General features: G+C 44.8%; 1 pseudogene; it reads right to left on the bottom strand.

Annotated features, from left to right (window-relative positions):
- Positions 1-340: 340 nt before the first annotated feature.
- Positions 341-457, bottom strand: LOC126163469 (5S ribosomal RNA; annotated as a pseudogene).
- Between the last annotated feature and the right edge of the window lie 15,050 nt (positions 458-15,507).

Raw genomic sequence — 15,507 nt, 5'->3', positions numbered from 1 at the left:
CCCAAACAGAAGAACATGTGGGAAATGTTCCGATTGCTCCAACTGGTACTCCATTTTCTAGCGTCCACAGCTCCACTCACTATCTCCAAGTGACAAAGTGACAGTATATAAACTCAAATAGCAACAGTGAACTACAAATTTAAAAAAAAAGCACTCCGTCTTCAGCCCACGAGTGGCCTACCGGAACCATCCGACCGCCATGTCATCCTCCGAGGAGGATGCGGATAGGACGGGCGTGGGGTAAGCACACCGCTCTCCCAGCCGTTATGATGGTATTCTTGACCGGAGCCGCTTCTATTCAGTCGAGTAGCTCCTCAATTGGCATCACGAAGCTGAAAAATGGCAACAGCGCATGGCAGCTGGATGGTCACCCATCCAACTGCCAGCCACGCCCAACAGCGCTTAACATCGGTGATCTCACGGGAACCGGTGTATCCACTGCGGCAAAGCCGTTGCCTAACAAATAGAAAAGATAATCGATAAATAAAGCCATAGCAACTGGACTACCGACATGCAAAACAATAACTTTACCAACATACACACCATCTGAGTAACTGTAAATACGTACCACTACTTCAGTATCACACTTCCCGCTTTGAGGCGACGAATCAAACGATTCGCATCATCACGAGGTCTACCGTGTCATATCGCTTCATGGTGGTGATAACATGATCCGGTGAGTGTGCGAAGCTGCTGATGTTACATACTCCATAGTGTGGTGTGCGTACTGTAAGACCTTCGATACACACACCATCAGGTTATTTGACTTGTCGCTCTAACGAAGTAGGTGAGTGTCAGCAATATGTCTCGTGGTCTTATCGTGGGGTGTTTATCTTCTGCTGTTAGGTCAGACGATATAAATGGCACTTTCATGCTTAGAGTAGCAGATTGACGGTGACCAACTTTAAACAGAACTTGATTAATTTTCACACACATTTATTAAAATAGTAACAAGCATAAACCTTACATAACTTGATTCTGGATGCTACTTACAATTGACAATATGAAGTTCCTTTGGTCTTGGTATGTTAATCTTATTCTCACATATCTCTGATACTTGACAAAAGTGTCTATACATTTATCTTCATGGCTAAGTACAGGATTATGGTAATCTTATTAGGCACAGACTGAATCTTGAATATAGACTGGTACAGACTAATGCAGACTGGTACAGACTGGTGCAGACTGAATAATCGGAGGTCTGTACACTCGTTTAATACCTCGCGCGTTCAGGTATCACTGCGCGAGTGTGATCCGCGAGGAGAAAAGATTCTACGTTAGCAGCAATCTCATTGGCTGCGTTACATATTAATACGCGGATCGGCGGAAGCAGAATTTGGTCCGTCTCTAAGGCAGCGCCATTCGTAGTACAGAGATGGACGAGCACTGCGCGTGCGCTGTTGTGCTTAGCGGGGCGCGCTCTAGTGGGAAATTTGTGTACGCACTGACTACGCGGAACTATGTGCACAACACATAGCAAACAGGGTCACTAGAATAGCCGTCGAATGTGACGTCAGAGAGACAGGTGGCACTGACCACCTGGCTGGGCCCAGGGCGGCTGCCAGAGGCCGGCAGCTGGGCAGGCAGCACGCGCCGTCACGTATTGACTGACAGGCAGAGGTGAGCTGTAATTACGCAGCCAGCACTTGGCACGTAATTAATCGCTTCCACGAGCCCGCGGTCCGACTCCGCGCCGCGAGCGCAAGTCTCGGGCGATCTCATCGCGAGTGGCTCTTCAGAGTACTTAATGGAATTACCGAGCAGCGGGTAGCTTAAGGCAGTGCCGTTAAGAGCTAAGATTAATGCACCAGCTCCCGCCTGCGGACATTGTTCGTCAGAGTCTGCCAGCGCCGGTATGTAGGGCTCTCAGGTTATGGTGACTGGCACCTGTGTGCCTCCGCTCCTATGCACACGTGCCGATGTTACATCCATCTGGTTGGGGTTGGTACACAGGACTGTCAACAGGGTAAACTCATTACCAACTCTCTGAGTTGAAGTTGTCATTTTCCGCTACGATATTTACACAGATAGGCGCATATTTCCTTACTCGCTGTTTGGATTCCGAGCACACTGTGAACGCCAAGTGCGGCCATACCGATTGTTGCCGCCAAAAAATAAAACAGCATCCTAGAAATTTAAGACCAACGAAAACGCTGGACGAAACCTTGAAAATGAAATAAGGGCTTAGACTACAGGCCAATAAAGCCCTTCCGTTGTCAGATAAAGCAAGTCTCGCTGAAGAACACTGACAGGAGCCACAGAGAACTAACGACTTTGTATACGAAATCCAGTGCCCCTGCAACGGAAACTTTGAAACAGTGTCTACGACCAGCTTTTTCTATGCCTCCGACACACAAAGTCTTAGTTAAAAAACAATTCTAAAACTTAAAATGACCACTGGGCTACAGACACACAAATAGGGTATTACTGCGACAGGCAGGAAATATAACAAAAAAAATGGCTCTGAGCACTATGGGACGTAACATCTATGGTCATCAGTCCCCTAGAACTTAGGACTACTTAAACCTAACTAACCTAAGGACAGCACACAACACCCAGTCATCACGAGGCAGAGAAAATCCCTGACCCCGCCGGGAATCGAACCCGGGAACCCGGGCGCGGGAAGCGAGAACGCTACCGCACGACCACGAGCTGCGGACGGAAATATAACATTTCGACCTAGTACAGACTGGAGTGGACGTAATCAAAACCAGATGGAGATGGGCAGCTGGATCCTAGACGTTTCAAGGATGTTCTTCGCTGTATTTCAAAAGACGGGAAAAAACTGTGACAACATCTTAGTGAACATGTAGGATCGATATGGATACATGGTGCCGAGGACCGTAAAGCATGGAAACCTTTTTATCTCTCATTCTCTGTTCCAAAGAGTAAATCGGCGTGCTTGAACTTCGGTCCATGATAGAGTCGCAGTTCTTTTTCATACAATTAACAGGTGAACAGGTTGTGTGACAGAAGCAGTTTCAAACCACGAATAAACTGGAAGCGGTTACCAGTCCCGGCGTTTGTCTGACATCCAAGGGAAACCCACTAAAAATGTCGGTAGCAACTGGGAATTGTAGTATTTGTGTGTGTGTGTGTGTGTGTGTGAGAGAGAGAGAGAGAGAGAGAGAGAGAGAGAGAGAGAGAGAGAGAACTTTCCTTCAAGTGTGCCCTGTAGCTTATAATGACTTTTCAATCAGTTCTGTTTCCAATCACTTACATGGTCATTCATTATCGAAGTAACCATTTTATCCATCGTGTGAAACTGTAACCAACTCAAATCAAGAAACACGCTACCGACTTGGTTTGGATAAAATAAATCGTAAATTAATTATAAGAACGAAGAAATGTAAGTTAATGCAGATGCGGAGCAAAACTATCATGTAATGTTCAGATACAGTGTTACTGGTGTGTTACTTCACACACTCACGTCGATTAAATACTGAGTATCTCAAATCATTTTGGTCAAACTGAAACAGACGGTAGCCGGTTCACAACCGAATATATTGAGATTGGGAACCAATGATCGGAAATGCGTATTTATTGTGTTATGGACACACACAGCGGACACTGCAGAGCAACTCCGTAGCTCCAAGTAATTGTTCAAAGTGACAACAGCCAGTCTCAATGAATGCATGACAACGTCGCAGGAAGTTCTCCGGCACTCTCTCAAAGATTCTTAGCGCGCGCGCGTATGTTTGTGTGTGTGTGTGTGTGTGTTTGTTTGTTTGTTTGTTTGTTTGTTTGTGTGTGTTTTACCAGGAGCTGTTGCACCACGAGACCCTAGCAAGTAGGCCTTTGTCCGTTTCTGCGGGGATTTCAAACACTAAAATCTTGACGTAGCACCAGAGGAAAAAGTCCAGAGGTGTCAGATTCAGCGATCGCGGTCACCGTGGGACAGGACCTCTCATTCCAATCCAGTGATGAGGGTACGTGTTGTTCAGGTGCTCGCGCATATTAACATTGAAGTGGGCTAGTGCACCGTCTCGTTGAAACCACATCCTTTTGCGGACAAGATGGGGTACAGTCTCCAAGAACAATGGCAGCACATCTCGCAGGAAAACCAGGTAACATGGATCAATCAAACGGGGAGGCAGCAAATAATGTCCCATTAGATGATCTTGGACAATGCCCACCCATACATTGACGGAAAACTGTTGCTGGTAGCCACCGAAGTGGGTGGTGCAGCGATTGTGCTCACTCCGGACATGACTGTTGCGGCTGGTGGAAACACTATCACGGGGCTTTGAGCAATTACTAGGAGCTACCTGTTGCTATGCGGTGCACACTGTGTGCATCCATAACATAATAAATGTTCATTTCCGAGCATTTGTTCCCTATCTCAATACAGTCGGTAGCGGACCCACTTACACCTCTTTCAATTTAACCTCAAAGGCTTGAGGCACTGTGTTTAACCATAACGTCGAAAAGTGACATGCAATGGGACGAAGCACATAAGGTCGTTTGTAAAGAAGAGAAATGGTCGACCTCGGTCCATTGGTAGAATTTTCTGAAACGTTATCTCATCTGTGTCTGTCTATGCAGCGGAGAAGTCAGGGCAACTGACTGCCATGTTCAGAACCTGGGTTCATTTATGGTATTGCCAGGGGTTTTCCCTTGGTGGGGGGAACTGTAACTGGGAGCACTCAACCTCCTGACGTCAGTTGAGTAGCTACTTGACTGTTATCGGCTCCAGATCACGAATACTGACGCCGGACGGGAGATCGGTGTGCCAACAGCACGCCCTTACATATTTCATCCAATGACGCCATTGGCAGAGGATGAGACAGCGTTCGGTCGGTGTCAATCGGCCCGCTGGAGCCTGTGGACGGAGCTCACGTTTTACGTAGCTCAGCTGTAAATCGGGCCTCGTACAGAACACTTTTTGCGACCCTCCCTTGAGTACTGCTCGACTGTTTAGGATCCCCACCACATTGGATTAAAGGAAAACATCTAAGCAACTGAGAGTCATGCTTCTAGATTTGTCACCAATAAGTTTGATCAGCAGGCGAATATTACGGAAATGCTACCATTGGTGGCACCCACGGACATTTATTGACAATTTTGTAAGCGTGGCTATACAAAAAAAACTTGTGTAGTAGCCATAAGCGCCTGCAGATAGGCAACCACTTGACACATCTCCGATGCCAGTTGCCTGCCTGCAGATGCTTAGGGCTATTTCACAGGTTTTCTCCATAAAGGCACATTTTTAAAGTTTTAAATAAATGTGGGTTGAGTGCCACCTAGGGTTTCGCCGAACTGAGGGGAGGGCCTTTGCCATTCTATTCATGTATGTATCAATGTCAAACCATCCGTGACCAACACTTGGGGGTGAAACACGAGCACTGAAAAAACATAAGCACCCATTGCTGCATCAGATGTCGTTAAAATTTTGTCGAATGGTTTTGAACTGTCTGTTGTACCACCCTGTACACCATAGTAAAAATTGTGGTCGCACTGCACATAGAGGAGGGTGATCAAGTTCATAGGATTGATAGACCACACTGTTCTTGGAGAAAGATTTGCATCAGGGAGATATCAGCAGTAACAAATATTGTCAAGAACGTCTTCCTGTCAGCCATCGCAGTGCAAACTGTCGTTTCTACTGCAAAATGTGTGGTAATCAACGTGCCAATGTAAGGAGTGCTTTCATTGATGCCCTTTATGCCACCTCCTCAGGCCTTTCCGTGTCGATTCTGAGTGGCGATGTGTCTGAAATCTTTTGCACTGCCATCCTTAAGAAAACAGCGTGATTTCAATGCCGGACGTCACGGTTCTGGCCTCCATCGCAGAGGCGTAAAAAGAAGATGTGAAATGTGGGTAATAGGGGGTGCGACTACCTTCCCATCGTCCACGGTGACAAGGTACAGAATTTTGGTGCAATGTGGGGCCAATGTCACATGGTTAACCCACTTTACACATCACATGAGCTTCTGAGCTGTGGCATCTTTTTTTTTTTTTTCGCACTTTTCGACACCTTGCTGTTTGAGGTGCCGTCGAGCCCGAGGGTGACGTCGCAATACGCCAAGCTTTTGCACCATTACAGGGGAAGTTGTTAGAGCCAAATTTCGTACTTATATCGCAGTGGGAGAGAATTACTTCGTTTCGAAAAAGTGGTACTTTTTTGCGGAGTGTAGGTTGACAGGCATGTCGCTGAACACAACATTGTCCTCAGAGGCAGCCCCCAGAGATTTCACTGACGCGTGAGGCCCGTGCGAGGTTTCGGCGCGCAGGTATGGCAGCGATGAAAGGCGGAAGCGGCGGCTAGCAATTAGGCGCTGGGAGCAGGCGGCCTCGCGACTCTAGCCCCACGGCCGCTCCCCGCTGCACGGCGGATATTGCGACCGTAGGGCGCAGACGGGACCGGCGCACGCGCCACTCTTGAGCAACTCCACCTCAGCTCAAGGGTGCTCCACTTTCGTGACCGCGCTGTCCTACACTGCGTACGCGAGCGTCACTGCGAGGGCGGGGCGCGAATTAATCACCTCTGGTGAAACACTGGTGCAATACGCCTGCTGCAGCAGCACGCCTCTTTCCCAGTTACTCCGCTTCTGCACGCTAGCACTCGCAATCTACATCTGTCCTCTGTGAGCTACCTTACGGTGTGTGGCTGAGGGTACCTCTCGCACCACTATTATTTTCCCCTTTTTCTAACCCAATCGCGAATGGTGCGTGGGAAAACGACTGTCAACAAACTTCCGTACGAACGCTAATTTTTATGATTTTTTTCGTCGTAGCTATTTCGTGAATCATTTCTGTGGGGAAGGAAGGAAGGTTAGGGTTTAATTTCCCGTCGAATTGAGGTCATTAGAGATGGAGCACAGCCGGCCGCTCTGCCCGAGCGGTTCTAGGAGCTTCAGTCTGGAACCGCGCTTTGCTGCGGTCGCAGGATTGAATCCTGGCTCGGGCGTGGATGTGTGTGAAGTCCTTATGTTAGTTAGGTTTAAGTAGTTCTAAGTCTAGGGGACTGATGACCTCAGATGTTTAGTCCCATAGTGCTTAGAGCCATTTTTAGATGGAGCACAAGTTCACACGCAGACATCGAGGTGTCAGACACTCAGATCGGTACCAAACGTTGTGTGTCGACAGAGTATCAACAAATCTCCGATTTAGTTCGTACTATGTGCTGTCGTCCAGCAGAACGGGCGTAAACTTTAATTAAAACTAAAACCAGAACTACGGCGCATACGAAAAGCTAACTGTGAGCAAAATATACTTATAGCTACCGTGGAGAAGTTGGAGGAGCGTTAGATCGTCGTACCAAGGGTCCTAGGTTCAAACCGCAATGATATTCTTTTTTATTTCATTGCATTATTCGTGAAAGTGTTATACGGGACTAATAATAGCTCCGGACGTGTGATACAATTGTTTCTTTATTCTACTCTTCTTATTGTTTACTTTTATTCTGTGAAGCTACAAATGCACTAGCTGCTTCATCACGAGTGGTGTCTGTTCTGCCGGACATGTCCGACAGAACACCACACCTATCTATACAGATATACTCTACAGGTTTGCTACTTTCAGCCAACGAAGAGAAAGCAGACTCCCGAAAGAACATTGCTAAAACTACGATAAGTCATTTTACCTGTCAGGAAAATGTTCTCCTATATAACAATTTCAAACGTAAACAGGTAAAAAATATTGTCATATGTAGTGTTTGAACGCAGGATCTTCAGTACGCCAATCTGACGCTCTACCACTTCACCCACTTCAAAGTTGAAGAGCAATTATCCACAGATACGTTTTTCCTGTCCTCAGTCGTTCTGTTGTTACTTTAATTACCATTTACGCATATTCTACTGGACAAGAGCACATAGCACGAATTAAATCGGTGTTCTCGGTGCTACTCTACAGAAATACAACGTTTGGTACCGATCTTAGAGTCTGATATCTGGAGGTTTGGGTGTCACATTATTTCAACGATGTAGAAGGAAATCGGCCGTGCCCTTTCAAAAGAACAGTCCCGGCATTTGCTTGGAGCGGTTTTAGGAGAAGCACGGAGGACCTAAATCTGGATGGCCGGACGCGTATTTGAACCGTCGCCCGCCCGTCATTTGTGGGAGATGCAATATGTTGCCCAACTGGTCTCCGAAGGTACGCTCTTCGAATTTCAACAGTAAACCGCTCCATGATACAGAACGCCTCTCTTTTCTTGACTGCCACAGCAGTTGGTTGAGTATCTCTGTGTCCCCCTTTTAGGCGATCGACTTTCTTGTCACAGTTGATTACTCAAGACAAATGAGTCTGCCACAGCACCCCTGCATTGATCCTCGTTTGTTTCGAGTTGTTATTTTTGTGTACACATCAGCAGCATAATTGATTGAGTTGTGAGAGCTGTCCGCTGTGCATTTTGCCATCTGTGAAGTTATGAGTTACTATCATTTTTACGGAAAAATCGAAATATAGCAACAAAATGTAAGAACAGGGAATGATAGAGTTTATTAAAGACAAAATCAGAATGTATAGTGGAAGTTCTTATCAAAGGACGTGTGGTAAATTCTTTACATTCCTGAGCAATGAAGCAATAAGAAAAGGGTCGTCCAAATACACTCTAAAACGAAAAAAGACACACCACGGAGGTACTTTCTGAATGGGACTCAAATCGGTAGATGTGTTGTAAATTCTGTCCAATTTGCGCGTTAGATCGTCAAAATCGAGAGCTGGTTGGAGGGCCCTGCCCATAATGCTCCAAACCTTCTCAGCTGGGGAGGATATGCCAAGAACGAAGATAAGCAGTAGAAATTCTCGCCGTGTCTGGGCGGGCATTATGTTTCTGAAATGTAAGCCCACGATGATTTGCCTGAAGGGTAACAAAACTGGCCGTAGGATACTGTCGAAGTACCGCTGTACAGTAAGGTTGCTGTGGATGACAACCAAAGGAGTCCTACTATGAAAAGAAATGGAATCCCGAACCTCACTCATGGTTTTCTGGTCGTATGGTAGGCGATAGTCTATCCCACCACTGTCCGGGACGTCTCCAGGGACGCCTTCGCTGTTCATGGGAACTCAGTTCGAAGCCAAACTCATTACTGAAGTCAACTGTACTCCGTGAATTAAGATTCCACGCCGAAGACGTCTCTGGACATGCCCCACATAGCGGTGAGATACCATCTGACTATCGCCCGCCATACCGATTTCAGTCCTACTCGGAAAATTCCTTCGTGGTGCATCGCTCTTTTTTTTCTTTGTCTTAGAGTGTATTTTAGAGTATATACATTTATTTTCTCGAAAAATATATACTCCCAAACACATCGAACAATACCTAGAACAATAAGCAGCGCATTGTTTACTTTATCTTTTGTATGGCGTTTTCTTTGCTAAGCGCCTAAAACAGTGATCGTCAAAGCTTTTTGCTCGAGAGCCAGTATTAACATTGAGGGACGACACCTCCGGCCGCATATGTACCAATCTTATTATTAATTGGTAGGCTCTACAAATCGGTAAGTTGCAAGCGTCCAGTAGACTATATGTGGTAAGGGCGCGATAAGTTGGCAGCTGGCCCCCCAAGTAGCGATCGTTAAAAATCGGTACCATTCAGACCACTTCGTGTCAGCTGTTCTCTATTTCAGATTGTTGCATCCTCAGCGACCCCAAAGTCGTAGCACAGCTTTGCCTAAGTCTTGTGTTGCCTGTGTGAACGGATCCTTAATTGGTTAATAAAAGTAATTGTACTTATGTTTCAAAGCATTATCCAATATGAGACACTATGACATATGATTTGAATGTCAGTTTTCTTCTACTCATTGCACTGTATTATAAGATGTTCAATGTAATGTTCCTCGCGCAAGTAAGTACCACATTTGAAGATGACCGCCTCTGTAACACGCATTCACAAATCCGTGTTACTTCCGTCTCAAAATTCCTACCGCAGCAGTTAATTGCTACCAGACGATCGCACACGCGAGTTATTGGCACTGGAAGACAAAACAATAAACGTTTCCCGCTGTAACACAGCTGTGGCCACCCTACTTGACCCCTATACCCCTGAGTTAAGCGGCCAACTTTACTCTGCTCGTGGACGAATTCATCAACATCGATTAAAACTAAGCTCATCTTAAAATCGTAACTGGCTGCGTAAGTATATTTTTGTTACTATGCAGGAAAACTACAGCTCTTACCGTTAGTTGACGTTTTGGATTCTGCTGTTAGTTGTCAGGTGCATATTGTTATGAAATACGGCTGAGAATCGCGGGCCACACGAATACTTGATTCTGGCCGTATGCGGCCAACGCGCCGCAGTTTGACGACCACTGGGATAAAACATCGAAAATTATTTGTCTCGAAAATAATTCTGACTTTTTCACCGTTGAAATAATTTTCATTATAACATGTTTGCCTTTTTACATACTTATTTGTCCTTAATATAGATCTTTTCTTTGTAAAACCTACAATACTGGCCATTAAAATTGCTACAACAAGAAGAAATGCAGATGATAAACGGGTATTCATTGGATAAATATATTATACTAGAACTGATATTTGATTACATTTCCACATAATTTGGGTGCATAGATCCTGAGAAATCAGTACCCAGAACAACCACATCTGGCCGTAATAACGGCCTTGATACGCCTGGGCATTGAGTCAAAAAGTGCTTGGATGGCGTGTACAGGTACAGCTGCCCATGCAGCTTCAACACGATACCACAATTCATCAACAGTTGCTCGGTCACCATTGACCAGACGTTTTCAATAGGTGAGAGATCTAGAGAATTTGCTGGCCAGGGCAGCAGTCGAACTTTCACTGTATCCAGAAAGGCTCGTACAGGACGTGCAACGTGCGGTCGTACATTATCCTTCTGAATTGTAGCGTTTCGCAGGGATCGAATGAAGGGAAGAGCCACGGGTCGTAACACCTCTGAAATGTAGCGTCCACTGTTCAAAGTGCCGTCAATGCGAACAAGAGGTGACCGAGACGTGTAATCATTGGCACACACTACCATCACGCCGGGTGATACACCAGTACGGCGATGACAAATACACGCTTCAAATGTGCATTCACCGCGATGTCGCCAAACACGGATGCGACCATCATGAAGCTGTAAACAGAAGCTGGATTAATCCGAAAAAATGACGTTTTGCCATTCGTGCAGGTTCGTAAAGGGTAACCGCAGCCATGGTCTCCGAACTGATAGTCCATGCTGCTGCAAACGTCGTCGAACTGTTCGTGCAGATGGTTGTTGCCTTGCAAAGGTCCCCATCTGTTGATTCAGCCATGCGGATAACATGTCTGTCATCTCGACTGCTAGTGATACGAGGCCGTTTGGATCCAGCACGGCGTTCCGTATTACCCTCCTGAACCCACCGATTCCATATTCTGCTAACAGTTATTGGATCTCGACCAACGCGAGCGGCAATGTCGCGATACGATAAACCGCAATCGCGATAGGCTACAATCCGACCTTTATCAATGTCGGAAACGTGATGGGACGCATTTCTCCTCCTTACAGGCGGCATCACAACAACGTTTCACCAGGCAACGCCGGTCAACTGCTGTTTGTGTATGAGAAACCTGTTGGAAAGTTTCCTCATGTCAGCACGTTGTAGGTGTCGCCACCGGCGCCAACCTTGTGTGAATGCTCTGAAAAGCGAATAATTTGCATATGACAGCATCTTCTTCCAATCGGTTAAATTTTGCGTCTGTAGCACGTCATCTTCGTGGTGTAGCAATTTTAATGGCCAGTAGTGTAAATACCTATTTGCTTTCACATATGCCATTGTCTCCTATTGGATAAAAGTAATAGGAGAAATACCAAGACGTCGAACTACCTTTTCAGTGTGTCACGAAAAAAAAAGCAAATAACAAAATAAAGATTGAGAAGACACGAAAGCACAAAGTCTATGTCTGTGATAGCAGTGTGCTCGGCCAGTAAATGTTATTTTCTGACGTTAGCAGACGTTGACATATCCCCTTGTTTTTGCCCTAGTTACTGAGTTACAAGCAGGCCCGAAGGGCGTACACACTTCAAGTAGTCGATTTTGACTAGAAGCTGCGGGCGGTCTAAGGCGCCTTACAACGGTTCGCGCGGCTCCCCCTGTCGGAGTTTCGAGTCCTCCGTCGGGCATGGGTGTGTGTGTTGTTCTTAGCGCAAGTTAGTTTAAGTTAAATTAAGTAGTGTGTAAGCCTAGGGACCGATGACCTCAGCAGTTTGGTCCCATAGGAACTTCCCATCATTTTTACCAGAAAGCCGCACGTGTGAAACGGGCTTAAGGCTCTCCCGCTTACTAAGCGGTCTCGTAATGAAACGTGCCGCTCTTCGTTGGTTCTACTCTACCTTCTTACATGGTGAATGTTCCACACTGATGAACAATATCCCAGAATCAGTCGAACAAGGATTTTGTAAGCCACTTCCTTCATCGATTATTACATTTGCGTAGAACTCTTCCAGTGAATCTCAGCCTTTCATCTACTTTTCTTACAATTCGTTTCATGTGGTCATTCCACTTTAGGTCGCTCCGCATTGTTACCTCGAGGTATTTTCGAGTGTTACTGTTTCCAGTGATTTGCCACCAATAGCGAAATCGGGCGGTAGGAGATCTCTTTGTCTATTTAAGCGCAAAATGTTATATTCGTTTACGTCTAGCATCAATGATCAGTTCCTGCACCAGTCATCTATCCTCTGCAGCTCTGCATTTCGCAACATTTCGGTGTTACAACCTTCCAACAGACGTCAGCATCGACTTCGAAAGGCCTCATCGATCTTCCGACGTTATCCACTAGATAGATAATTTTTGTATACTGAAATCTTAATGAGCTGCTTTTGTGCTCCGCGCTAGCCTCGTCGTATCACTCGTTTTCAAAACTGAAAAGAAATCTGAAGCAGTTTTCAAATGAATTGCACACAACATCATAGGGTTAGCTTTTTCACATTTGTACATGTTTATTATCACTCACGGTGATGATCAGCAGTGCGTTAGTATTCACATGTTTCACGTAACAGGTCAGCAAGTTCACAAATAAGTGACCATCATCGATGCTGGCACAAAACTTAATATACTGCTTGACGTCTAACTTTACATATACTGAACGGTGGGCGACGACCAACTAAATAAACAAACTGACAAGGAACATGGTAACTGCGGTCTTTGAATGCTTGCTTTTGACTGGCGGTGGCTTCGCATGCGACGCATATTTAAAGACTTGCATAGAACAGATATTATAAAATGTGTACGTATAAAGCTATTGCATTTTAGATATTAACATGAAAGACAGAAAGGGTATAGCGTATAGATTCGCACAACGCTAATACGTTGTTTTGGTTGAGATTTGCCTAAGGGTCCTTTAACTGGTATAAATAAAGTGATGTATTTTTTGAGGCGGAATTTCCAGCCTACATTGAAATTTCTAAAGTCCGCCGAGAATTTTTTCGAAGCTGAAAATGTTCTAATCCAAATGTTTCATAAAGTATCATGTTATTATAGAAAAATAATATATTTTTGTGAGCACAAATCTTAGGACTGCTGGGCAGTAATGCCGAATTTTTGAAAGAATTACATATTATGATTACATATCATGAGTTTGAATAGCCATATCTTTCGAACTACACAGTTTTCAATCATTTACACGACTTTCACCTCCAGATGGTATGTGATTAAAATAGCTTTTCGGTTGATCGCTCCTTAGTTCCTTTTACTAGAAATACTGTATTTTGAAATTATAGTTGGAAATACTTCCAAAATGATAATTTTCTGTGCGTTTGACAGGAATGTTTGGTGACAATAAAATTAAACTTAAAAATATATTTCTTTGCCGAATTTCTGTGACATTTTCATCCGGTGAACATGATCTACCTAGTAAATCGTCCTAAAATTTACTCAGTTTGTTTTCAAACACCATGTATGTACACAGGGTTCCACGAGTCCTATTAGGCTCTGCTATCAGCTGAAGAAGAGACTTGACAGAAACAAACAGATTCATGTTTTCATCTCTCGCGCCAATGTTGATGTCTCTTGCTAATTTTAATTCGAAAACTGTACGATGACCACCATACTCGTTCGACAAATTGTATCCACACGCCAACTTCTTACACAGTTGGTCAAAAACACTTGGTGCAAGATTCACCAATAACCAGAGCAACTGAACACCCGACTCCGGTGACCTTCAAATCGGTGCAATGTGTCCGCTTCACACTCAGCAACGCACCGTGCTCTTGGAATCTTAATAGTTCTCACCGTTGACTGTGAACATTGTTATTTCCCGTATCTGTTGCTTTACACTGGCAGAAATTTACCACACTGCCCCTGAACAGTGCGGGACGATGATATCGGTAAGGCTGTTAGTAAATAAAATAGCGTCAGGTGATGGTATCGTTCTATGTAAGGACTCAAGATGGATACTCCACCGCAGAGGAAAATTATATAAGAAATATCAACAATATGGAAAAAGCCAACTTTGTTTGCTTTCCTTGTAATATGGAAACGCACCGTTTCCGCCCATATGTTTCCAGTTAAAACCTTACCTACTAAGTCCTCTCTACAACCTCTACAAGCGCGCGGCACATCCTGCGCAGGCACGACTAGCATCTAAAGGCTCCGAGGCGCAGTCGCCGGAAAAGATATACTAAAATGTATGTGTCAGCATTGTATTAAGGGATTTAAATTATCCGGAAACCTCTGAAATATTTTTCAAATGAATTTAATGACGGTCAGCTCTTTCAGAACTGTTGATATAGAGTGATGTTTTCCAGACAGTTAGTATCCAATCTTACTGCTGAGCCTTGTAATGCTGGTTAGCACCATGCAGCAGAGGTTGGAGAAACGGCTTCTATGGAGTACGCCTGCTATGGACTTCCAGAAGGCTGTTCCATATTCTGCTACTTACAACGAAAGGGAACAGTTGAACTTCCTCTCGAATCCCTCACTGAATCTCTCTGTCATGTTCTGATAAATCATCAGTGAACGATTAATATTAATGCTTCGATAGTGTTAAAAGTACTTCTTCGTTTCTGGCAGTGGAAATTCTAGAAACTCTTGTAAATACACGCTAAGTTTGCAAGTGTCTCGCACGAGTGCACTGCAACTCGAGTGACTTGGCGAGACTTTTACGGACTATTAGATGTAATAAGGGCGCAAATATGTGTCGTTTATTTCAGGTGCTGACAAGTTCCGAACTTGCTAAAAGCGTTTCCTTGATAAAGTGCGTTGGTACTTGAAGGGTTTCGGAACGTGCGCCTGAGATAGAACTGCCGAAAACACGTATCTGTATTAGTGGAAACGGTTACGCAGTCGCCCTATGCACATATACCACTGAATGTACCTGAAAATTATATCATTGCACAACACGTAGTTCGGGAATTGACGTTATAGACAATGAATTGCGTGAAACGCCTCTTTTATACCGGGTTGTTATAATCAAGGTGCAACTACTCACAGAGTGCCAGTGTGTGCTTTAATCATCGTATGACAGCGAATCTTCGTAAATATTCTACTGTGTTAATTCAGAACCGATTTCTATTGAAAAAAATAGTAGCAATTTCGTCCACCAGGTGCAAATCTGGCGCTGTGAATC

The sequence above is a fragment of the Schistocerca cancellata genome, chromosome 2 (genome assembly GCF_023864275.1).
Source record: "Schistocerca cancellata isolate TAMUIC-IGC-003103 chromosome 2, iqSchCanc2.1, whole genome shotgun sequence".
Taxonomy (NCBI): Eukaryota; Metazoa; Arthropoda; class Insecta; order Orthoptera; family Acrididae; genus Schistocerca; species Schistocerca cancellata.
The sequence above is the reverse complement of the archived record's forward strand: the minus strand, read 5'-3'. Positions and strand labels throughout refer to the sequence as shown.